Below are 11,906 nucleotides of genomic sequence, written 5' to 3' on the forward strand. Positions count from 1 at the left end.
AATTATGCCATAGTACTCTGGATTAGCTTGAAAAAAAAAAAAAGCCGCAACTTATCGTACATGGTAAATGTTTAGAAAGAACGTCTAACCTTCACGTTATATGCTGCACGTCGCATAACAAAATCGCGCATTAGCAGAGTATCAAACAGAGTTCAATGGTTTAAAGGGTATGATACGAATGCCAGTTAACAATATATGTGAAGTATTTTTCTTGTGGACCACGTATTAAGAAGCAGAGCTTGCATTAAAGAAAAACGATTTTGATGTAAGGATAAATTGGAATTTAGCGCTCCCACGTTGTCACATCATAATTATTGACACAGAAATTAAAAGAACGATCCAGTGGCGACAGTAAAAGCGGATTCATAATGGACAGGGCATTAGGCCACGCCGTCACGTTCACACGGCTTAGTTTAAAGGTTTACAATTATGTTGCGTGGTGTCTCAAAAAATGTGTTAGCTTCCTAATGTTTGTTATTATTATAACGAGCTTTATTGTAGGGCAAGCTCTCTTGCTAAAGCTAGGTCCACGTATACACGCTTGCAGGTCTCGGCACGAAAAGCTTATGCTCGCGTCTCGTGCCGGCGCGCTGGCGCCAGGTCATTTTCTTTTTTATAATCACCCCCAGGAGAAGGGGGAGCCAGCCTGGTGACCTAAAAGGAGAACAATACGTCTGGGTCGTAGTATGATTTTAACCGAGAGACATGGACGATCTCGCGCTCGCGTCGTCGAAAGTCTGGCGAAGGTGTGACGAGCTCCAGAATGTAGTTAACAGGTGAGATGCGCTCAAGGACTAGGTATGGTCCTTGATATTTCGGCAGTAGCTTGGAGGAGAGGCCAGGTGATGTACAAAGCACACGTAACCAAGCACGGGCTTGCGGAAAAAAAGCTGTCGGCGGCGTGAGCGGCGTCAAAACTATTTTTTTCTCGGGCCTGGTCGGGAGATGTGAATGAACGGGCGAGCTTCCTGCACTCCTCAGCGCATCTAGAGGCTTCAGACACGGTGGTAGCATCAGAAGAATCAGACCGGTAAGGAAGATGGTGTTGAGTGGTGAAGATGGCTCACGTCCATTTAATAGGAAAAATGGCGAGAATCCCGTAGTGGTCTGCGTAGCGATGTTGTATGCATACGTGACGAAGGGTAGCAACGTGTCCCAGAAATGGTCGGCAGCCACGTACATTGACAACATATCGCCTAAGGTTCGGTTGAATCCATAAGTCAGACCATTAGTTTGTGGGCGGTAGGGCGTAGTAGTGCGATGAGTGATGACATTGCTACAGCAGGGATGAAACCATTTCAGATAAAAAAGAAAAATTGCCGACGATTACGTTACTTCCTAATGCGAAATTTGAGCGCAGATCATCAGTTAATTCACATTTTTGATAGAATTGAGGCAAAGATTTCGAGCAAGACACGTACGTACAATTACAGACTTTTTTTTTAATTTTTCACGCGTATTCCTTTAAGAAACACTCCACTAACAGTTCTTGGCTGTCATGAAAGAAGCTTTGCGGTCGTAGAAATGAAAAGAGTAATTAGGTTATCGGCAGGACGAACAGATAGCAGCGACTGACTGACGCCGCTGACGCCGCTGACGCCGCTAGCGAGTGAAGAGAACGTGACTGCGTTTGGGCTTGGGATACACGCACCTTGGTCCGCTGATAGCGAGCCGGCGTTTCGGCAGCCGGAGAGTACCTTCGCCGCCGCACAGGAAGAGAGGAAGAGGGGGAGGGGGGGGGGAGTGCGCAGCAGTCCGATAGCATGCGTGGTCGCCGCCTCAGAGGAAGCGGGAGGGAGGCGGGGGAAGAAGCGCGCGCTGCCCCAGCTGCGGTGTTGGTTACAGGGACAACGCCGTCGACGCCGACGCCAACGGCGACGCGAAACGCAGGAACGGGCGCCAAAGAGCTGCGCTCTAAAATACACGACCACGGTCGTTCAGCAGTTACCGTGGCGTTCTATGACGAAGGATGAAATGGTGTAAGATGAAGGCAGTAACATCGCGTGCCGTAGCAGCAGGTAGAGTGGCGGTTTCGGCGTAGCGGGTGAGATGATTTACCGCTACAATGACCCAGCAGTTTCCGGCTGCAATGTAAGGAAGCGTGCCGTAGAAGTCAATGCCTACTCTTTCGAAAGGTATTGATGGGCAAGGGAGAGGCGTGAGTGGCTTGCGGGTCAGTGTGAAATGAAGCGAACATTTCTGAACGCAAGTGTCCAGGAATGACAACCAGCCATTTGCGGCCAGAAGAACTATAATATCGGGGGTATAAGAGGCCATCGCGGATTGTGAAATTAGCAGCCTGGCGGCAAATTGCAAGAGGTGTCTAAATGGGCGAAGTGTCCGAAAGATCTCTGGGCTGCCCGACTGCCATTTTGGTCAAAGACAAGGAACTGCAGTCGATGGTGGAATAGCAAGCACTTTTAGGGAATAACAGAGAGCGGGACAGTGCGTCGGCGTCGTTATGCTTCCTTCCAGGTCGATACACAACACGAATATCATATTTTTGAAGCCGTAATGCCCAGCGAGCGAGACGACCAGTGGGATTTTTAAGAGAGGATAGCCACCACAGAGAGTGGGTATTATTGGGTTATAGAAGCAATGAGTGTGTATGAGCACCATCTCGCAAGCCGCTAAATTGCGGTATATATATGAACCAGGTATTTAAAATATTTTTGCTGTGCTTCGCAGCGCCATCCGACATGTATACAGCCAAATGCGAAATGGTGATATTTCAATCACTGCTTAAGCTACCACTGGTAAGCTTGGAAGCTCGACGCAAGTGGTCGTCGGCAGTGTATGCAGTATGGTAGAGTGCGGGCAAAAGGGCCCCAGACGGGAACTGTTAAGGAGCGCGGAAATCTTAATTTTGGTTGCATATTTCTTCTTGATAATGATACTTGAGCAATTATACCACATATATCAGCATGCTGTTTTTGCCTATGAGAGCTAAATAGTTGTATCAGAATAATTTTCTCATCTGTTGCAGTTTAGGCAGCGCAGCTATGGCTACAATGTCGCATTAAAGTCCAGATCATGTACGGATGAAAGATCTGCGGTATAATCGCTGCTTACTAGTTCGTTGGGGTTACTGCTCACGGGGCATGTTGACTTTAGCCTTGTAGCGCATCAAAAAGACAAAGAGCTCTTATATCGCGGTAAATGAATCTCTAACGTGAGTCAGAATTAACGTTGACGACAGCGCTATGGATCAGTCCTTGAAACCGAAACAGGTCAGGAAGGAAATACGATGGTAAATAACTTAGCGCTCGCGGGAACTCAACAGGGATTGAACTGGTTATAGTTATGCCCTGCGCCTTATTGCAAATAAAACACGCAGCCGAAAATTTGCTTGACATACTCATTTGACGCTGTCGCAGGATACCTTTAAAGGCGGAACTTAAATATTCCCCAATTTAATTTTTTTTTTTTGTGCCGCCATCCCATGCTTTCTGTTTTGCGCTTTACCTATCTCTCTTTACAGAAATACTGTTCATGCAGAAGGTGAATGTCGCACCGTTGATTTGGAAACAATTTCTTGTTTTATTATATGTGAATATTTGCGCTGTTTGTCACATATTTCTTTTTTCTTTATTGGCTGCTCTCGTCGTCATTATTTTTTCCACTCGATGGTCCTTATGCATCACGGCGCTTTATGCAAGCATGTAATGATTCCTGCGTAGAGCACGAAAGCTATATTTTGTTTTCAAAGAACATTTATGCAATTTACGGAAACCGAGTTCACGACAGCGCTTCGAAAAAGATAAGCACATGCCCATGCGTGCGTGCCCTTGTATGTAGTTGTTTGTACACTCATCACTCCATTTCTTTATTACCATTGATTTCTAAACGTAATGTCAGGCTCTCCCAAGCTGCTGTCCATGTACAGTAATGAGGTAGAAATAAGATACGCTTAAAATCTGTTGAAAATGTCGGCTTAATGATTTTTTACTTTTTATTCAGTTCGTTTCAGAACCGAAGCGGCTGTCATTTTAAAAGGTACGGGCTCTTTTTAGGAAACTATGCAACATAATAACCTGCTGTCAAAGGTAAACGACGTTTTATAATGAAGGATAGAAAGAAGTCGGTTCATAATGCCGCAATCTTTTATTGTAGACGGTCGACAAAAATGCAAATATTACCTTGTCATGCAAAGTACAGTCAAAGACAGGGCACGTGTGTTACCACTGGGCATGCAGGATAAGTGTTCTGTGCCACTTGATTGAAAGGCACGTAACAATATGCCTCTACTTTTCGCAACTTAGTATGTTGAAGGCATATTTGACATTTTTTTAATACATGCTCTTGTGTGTGGTGTACGTGGGTTTTATTTTTTTTTTAATAAAGAGCTCCTTTGGAATACGGTATGTTGAACGTTCGTCATGGTTTATGGCTCATTAAAGGCGGTCTTGATCACAAGTTAAATATGAAAAGGAGACCTTTGCATTTGATTATTATATTTATTCATCCCTTGACGGTGCAGCGGTGGGTAGGGTCAGAATATCGCCTCACGTGTAAGAGGACTGTGGTTCCAAATCTGGTATTGCGCAATTCACCACACATAAAAAGAAATGATATGTCCGCGTGTCGGTGCAATTGCATATACAGGTGTGATGTGCGACCTAAGCACAAGCTCAACACACCCTCACCTAAGCAGCAGTCTAACATGAATTATCGATACCAAATATCATCTTGCCTTCGAACTGCAAGCGATCTTAAACGCCATAGAAGCGGTACCTGCTGACACCACGTATAAACAGGTTCACATTATGGCTCACTCTCTAGAAGTCTTGAAACATTTAAAAACGTCCTCGGTACCCTTAGGGTTACACCGGCTATATATATGCTGCTTGGCACCCTTACTCAGGGCCTATACTCATTTAATGGGTCCAAGGCAACACAGATTTGAATAACATCGCAGCAGATGTGCTTCCTTATGCAACAGATATACCACAACCTTACCCATGCTTCTTTGCCACCAGATCCTCTTCTGACTATTTAAAATCTTAAGCATCCTTCAGAAAACATGCACGTGCTCTCAGTTCCCCGTGTAAATACTCCCCTTCCCCCGAGTCTATCAAGGGGGGGAAGTAGTCTCCCTTAGACGGCTAAGAGTCTAAGTGGTCCTTACACCAGCAATTAGGCACCAGTGGCGAAGTGAGAGGATACCAGTTCCGTACAAATGCCCTCGCTGTGAAGCACCCGCTTGAGACACCACTGTCCAGCATCTATTATTGGCATGCGCGGGAACTGAGCAATATTATCAATATTATTCTCCAAAAGGCACGACTTTCGCCCACTAATGAGTCCCTTTTGCAGTGTGGCTAGCGAAGAATATTTAAGCTAGCAGTTTGTGTGATTTGTTGCGCATGATTGGACTGCATGCCAACTAATTTTTGTAACGCTATAACCCTTAGTACTACCTTTTATGGCGTGTAGCAAACCTAACGCAATAAATAAGTACCACCTGATCCCGGGGACCACCTCCGGAAATACGCCCCCTCATCAGAACAAGATTTGGCTGCACTTTCGTATTAACTACCCGTCACCCTCATGAGGTCCATGACCCTGAGTCCCCAGCGGCTGCGGCGGAGCAAATGACCACGGTGGTGGTCAGACCTGTACCGCTGAGGAGGGTGCTAAGAACATCAGGCTCCGGACAGGCCGCCACTTGGAACTGACTCTGGCAACGTTTAACAAAAAAAAAAAAACTGTCATGTGAGGCTAATTTAGCAGTACTGTTCGAGGAACTAGCGGGCATTAATTGTGAAATATAAAGGTCTTAATCAGGTTAGGAAGGAAAGTGAAGCATATACTAAAAGGATGCCGTATGGTGTTATCGAGGTTTCACAGACAGAGAAGAACTAGGCATAGGGTTCCTTGTCAATAAGCATATAGCTGCAACATAGAGGAGATCAATAGCATCAAATAGAGCGCGGCAGGCATCGTAATTAAGCATAACAAGATCAATTTATTGAAGGTTGTACAGGCTTGCGGCCTACATGTAATGGCGAGTCAGTCGAAGGCTTCTATCAAGACACAGAATCGGCAATGTGTAAATTAATTTGAAATATATGATAATGTGGAATTAAAAACACTAGGAGACATCAATGCCAAGGTACGCAAAATGCAGGCTGGAGACCAGGTAGTGCATGAGCCTGGAATAGCAAGGAAATTATTAGTCGAATTCTTAGAACGCAATTATCAGGAATACCTTCTACAGCAAACGAAAGAACCAGAAGTGGACATGAAAAAGCCCTAACGGGGAGACTAAAACTAAAACTAACTTCGTACTGTGTTCTATTCATGGCATTGTGCAGGATGTAAATGTATCGCAAGGGTGAGAAGTGACCACAAAATGGTAAAGTCTCGATTTAGTTTAAATTTGAAAAGGGAACGAAACAGGCTAGAAGAAGTCAATCAACGAATTGGCGATGAATGGTAACGCAGATAAATTCATGATCTCGCTGGAGAACAGCTATTCAGCTTTATCAGACAACACCACATTAGTGTCAGAGATATTATTACTAAATGCCCTGTGGAAGAGGACATAAGGTTAGTTTGAGAGGATACCAGTAAACTCAAGCAGACAAACCAATAGACTGAATAGAAGTGATAGAGTAATCACAACTAATCTAAAATTGCAAGATATCTGACGTAAGAAAAAATAATATGGAGATAATCCACCATGCACTAAAGAACGGTGGTAGTCTGGAAGGAGGGAAGAGGAAACTCAGTTCAGTTCAGTCGTTCAGTCGTGTCCGACTCTTCGTGACCCTATGGACCATATCACGCCACGCTTTCCGGTCTCTCACTATCTTCCTAACATCACATAACTTCATCTGCAGCGCCTCGAGGATGCCATCTAAACATCACGTTCGCTCTTCTCCGGTGACCCTCAACCTTTCCCAACATCACATCTTTCTCCAGCGACTCCTCTCTTTTCATCAGAATGGAGGATCAAATTTTAAAGTTAAAGCTCAGCTACTTTGGTCATCTGATGAGAAGAGGAAACTAGACATTGGCAAAATTTAGGAGTGCTAAGGTACAATGTAGGCATTGTGATTACTACAGTATGTTAGGGATAATGAAAGTAGCCGAGGAGTCCCACCCTGGCCTATACACTAGCCTAAGTAATCAGCGCAGAAAAGAGATTAGCAATAGTGAAGAGGAATCTGACATCATTATATTAAAGAACAAGGTTTGGTTTGGTTTGGTTTGGTTTGGTTTGGTATGGTTTGGTTCGGTAGACGCCGTAGTGGAGTATTTTAAAAAACGTTTGTGAGCTTTCAAAATGTGGAAAGCAACCGTGGAGAACCAGGTAACTGCGGATTCGTTGAAGAACAACGGGGATATCATGCTAGAAAGCCTGCCACCCTATATACGCAATAACTTATGACATCGACGGTAGAAAAACTTTAAAGAAAGCTATTATCTCAATCCATAAGAACGAAATTGAAAAATTGCACACTAACCAGCGTACTGTCCGTTACGAACAAGGTATTTACAAATGTAGCTGCTAATAAAATAGGTCAATCTAATCAGCCAAAGGACCACGCAGGTTTTCGGAAAGGGTATTCTACCGTCGGTAATATGCATACTATCAACAAGGTTACAGAAAACTGTTTCGGAATATACGCCGCTTCTATACAAAACATTCATTTACGATAAAAAAGTATCTTACTCAACAGAGACCGCACCCCTCATGCGGATTTTATGTAATCAAAATGTATAAGAGACACATGTGAAAGGACGGAAAGTAATATAGTGATTGAAACACAACAATACTCTTTTATTAAGTCAATAATGAAGTATTGTTATATTGCTTTCGTTGCCAGGCCCCTCATTTTCACACGGGGCTGGTGCTCTTTCTTCGCCGGCCAATGATATGTTCATCGTCGGTGTTAGGCAAACAGACACAATCTCTCCAGTACTTTTTCCCCGCTTTGTTAGCGAAAGCTTACAGAGAGACGGATTTGGAGCACTTAAGAATAAGTGTAAATGGAGAACACGTAGGTAATCTTAGATGCGCTGGCATCATATCGCTGTGTAGCACAGAGGACGAATTGCAAAGATTGATTAACCGTCTAGACAGGCAAACAAGAGTGGTAGGCAAAAATTAACATGCAGCAGACTAAAGTAATTAATGTTCAACAGCTTCGAAAGGAACAGCAGTTGCGGTAGGTAGCAAGGAGCTTTAGTAGTAAAAGAGTACGTCTACTTATGACAGGTAGGAGTTTTAGATCCGGATCAGAAAAGGGTAATATATAGGAGAACCAGATTAGGTTCGAGTGCAATCGTCAACTGCTATCACATCATGAAGGGCAGGTTGCCAGTATCCCTCAAGAGGAAAGTAAACAGCTGTATCTTACCGGTACTTGGCCATGGAGCAAAAGCGTGGAGGCAAACGAAAACGTCATACTTGAATTGAGGAGCATGTAGAGCATTATGGAAAGAAAATGTAGGTGTAAATGTTATGGACAAGAAGCGTGTTTAAGGGGTCAGCGAACAAATTCATCGATTTAACGACGTTCTATTTGAAATCAAGAGAACGAAAGGGCATAGGCAAGTCATTCAACGCGAAAGAAAGATTATTGATTTTCAGCAATGATGACAGAATGGATTCCAATGGAATCAAGGGTAGTAGAGGGCGTCAGTAAGTTAGCTGGGCGAAAGAGATTAAAAAGTTTTCAGTGATTAAACGGATGCAGCTGGCACGAGACGAGGGTACGTGGCGGGATATGAGAAAGGCTTTCGTCCTGCACTGTGTATAGTGAGGCTGATGAAGATGATTACGAAGGCATCGCCAAGTGCGATCTGATTCGTTAAGCATACCACACACTAATGGAGTCTTTGTCAATAGTGCAGAGCTCACGGGGCATGCTTCTGAGCAACGTCGTACAACTTGTAATGCATTTTTATTGTTCTCAATCTCTTTATGGTAAGACTTAATTTTGTCCTAACCTCTCTAATGAAGATGACCTCCAATAATAATAAATCAGTGTCATTACACGACTCAGAATCCGACCCCCTGTGCCCAACACTTTTGACAAAGGCTATATGTAACAGGCCGTGTTGATTGAGAGAAGCAACCTTTAATTCATACTGCCAGCATTATGCAGGGCTTTAAAAAAAAAAAAAAAAGCAAGAAAGCAACATAAAAAGAAACAAAATACTAGCATGCAGATAATAGTATTAAGATAATGCTTATTCTTATGCAGAACTCGAGTGAAAAGGACCGCGATAGTGGCTGTAATCAATGAGCCCCAAATCACGAATATATATAATAAAAAACAACAAGCTGTGTTTGTTAATCGGAAGAAAACTTGCAAGTTCTGAAAAAAAAAAAAAAAATATATATATATATATATATATATATATATATATATATATATATATATATATATATATATATATATATATATATATATATATATATATATATATATATATATATATATATATATTGTCAATGCTTTTTGCATATCTTTGAAATAACCTAGACTGTAAACCAGTGTGGGGCCAAAAATTAAACTCTTGTCTCTTTCTCGAAAAGAAAAAGACATTCAGACGAATTCATTAGTACATAAGGAGCTGCAAATTTTGTTCTACGACAATGTCTGGATTTCCAGTTGGGATGACCTAAATAAATGTTTGAATATATTCATATTATTCGGATGAATTGCAGTTATGTGCAGATAATATTAACTTTTTTTTTGTTTCGCTCCGATTTCTAACACGAGAACAACCGCAGGCAGGGACAACATTGAAGATTTTCACATGATATGAAGCAAGCAGCATATCCGTACAGTTTACAAATTGTTCATAGACTGCTTTATTATTATTAGAGAATAGCAACAATAATAACGATGCTAGTTATAATTCACTGGGTACTTTATAATCACGAAAGATAGGATTACTGCCCTGCCAAATATATGCAGTGTTCAAACACGCTACGAAGTTTAAAATGTCATTCCTTAAGAAAGCACAAACAGCGCCAATGGACACGTGAACTGAACAAATGAGTGTAAAAGAAGCGTTACGAAGGAGTAAAAAGAGTTAGCTGCAAGACCCGATGTTTTTCAAATCTGGGAACAGTTCAAATGCGCAGAGCTTCGTAATACCGTGCTTTCCATTTCCAGCTAGAAAAGTAAAATAAGTAGAAAAAAATACAGGATCAGGACAAGAAATTGGCGTATGCTTAAGCTCCGCCCTTAGTGGTACATCGTGTAGAGAGCTTTATAAAAGTGACAACACTAAAGAGAATACGAAAATAGTGGTCAGAAGCTCCTTTCGCGGATCCTCCTTCGCGCACACTCGCCCCTCGGCGGTATGCGCTCACGCCGAGTTTACAAGGACATGAGCAATATTTGAGCGCACCTCTATCCTTCGAACAGCAACTCCCAAGGTTATTCAATTGATCGTTCGACCTTGAGACGCCGCGCAGGCCTAGAGCGAGTGCTCCTTCCCACGGCACTGCCCTATTCTTCGTCTTCCTGTTGCAGTAGCAGAACCCGGGGTGACCGAGCTATCGTACCGATCATTGTCACGGAGCAATCAAGCAAAGGATCAAGCAGGGTTTCGGAAACGCTACTCTACTATCGATCATATCCATACCATCAATCAGGTGATAGAAAAATGCTCGGAATATAACCAGCCCTTATACATAGCATTCATTGATTACGAAAAAGCATTTGACTCAGTTGAAACCTCGGCGGTGATGCAGGCATTGCGAAATAAGGGGGTAGACGAGCCGTACGTAAAAGTGCTGGAAGATATATATAGTGGCTGCACAGCAACCATAGTTCTCCATAAAGAAAGTAACAAAATTCCCATAAAGAAAAGTGTTAGGCAAGGAGACACAATCTCTCCAGTACTATTCACAGCTTGTTTAGAGGAAGTATTCAGAGACTTGGAATGGGAGCAGTTAGGGATAAGGGTAGATGGAGAATACCTCAGTAATCTGCGATTTGCTGATGACATTGCCTTGCTAAGCAACTCGGGGGATGAACTGCAAATAATGATTGATGACCTAGACAGAAAAAGTGGAAAGGTAGGCTTGAAAATCAATATGCAGAAGACTAAGGTAATGATCAACAGCCTCGGGAAGGAACAGCAGTTTACATTAGGTAGCGAAATACTGGAAGTAGTAGGAGAATATGTCTACTTAGGACAGGTAGTAACCGCAGATCCGGACCATGAAAAGGAAATAACAAGAAGAATAAGATTGGGATGGAGCGCATTTGGCAAGCACTCGCAGATTATGACTAGCAGCTTACCGGTATCGCTCAAGGGGAAAGTATACAACAGTTGCATCTTGCCTGTACTCACCTATGGGGCTGAAACGTGTAGGCTAACCAAGAGAGTTCTACTTAAGTTGAGGACAACCCAGAGGGCTATGGAACGAAAAATGGTAGGGGTAACATTAAGAGATAGAAAGCGTGCAGAGTGGGTCAGAGAAATAACTCAAGTTACCGACATTCTAGTGGAAATTAAGAAGAAGAAATGGACATGGGCAGGACATGTAGTGCGAAGAGAGGATAACCGATGGTCGCTGAGGGTAACAAACTGGATTCCAAGGGAAGGAAAGCGTAGCAGGGGGCGGCAGAAAGTTAGGTGGGCGGATGAGATTAAGAAGTTCGCAGGGGTCAAGTGGATGCAGCTAGCACAGAACCGGGTTAAGTGGAGAAATATGGGAGAGGCCTTCGCCCTGCAGTGGGTATAATCAGGCTGATGATGATGATGATGATGATGATGATGATGATGATTGTCACGGAAGCTCTCCGCTGTGATAACACGTGACAAGGTCAGGGGTGCAACTTCTTCGCCGCCCCTTTGTTTCTCATCATCAAATCGCAGCTTTGGCAGACGAGGAAAAAGGCAGGATACACACACACAACTTCAGCGCA

This window comes from Amblyomma maculatum, chromosome 6 (assembly GCF_055883805.1).
Source record: "Amblyomma maculatum isolate TAMU_Amacu chromosome 6, ASM5588380v1, whole genome shotgun sequence".
NCBI lineage: Eukaryota > Metazoa > Arthropoda > Arachnida > Ixodida > Ixodidae > Amblyomma > Amblyomma maculatum.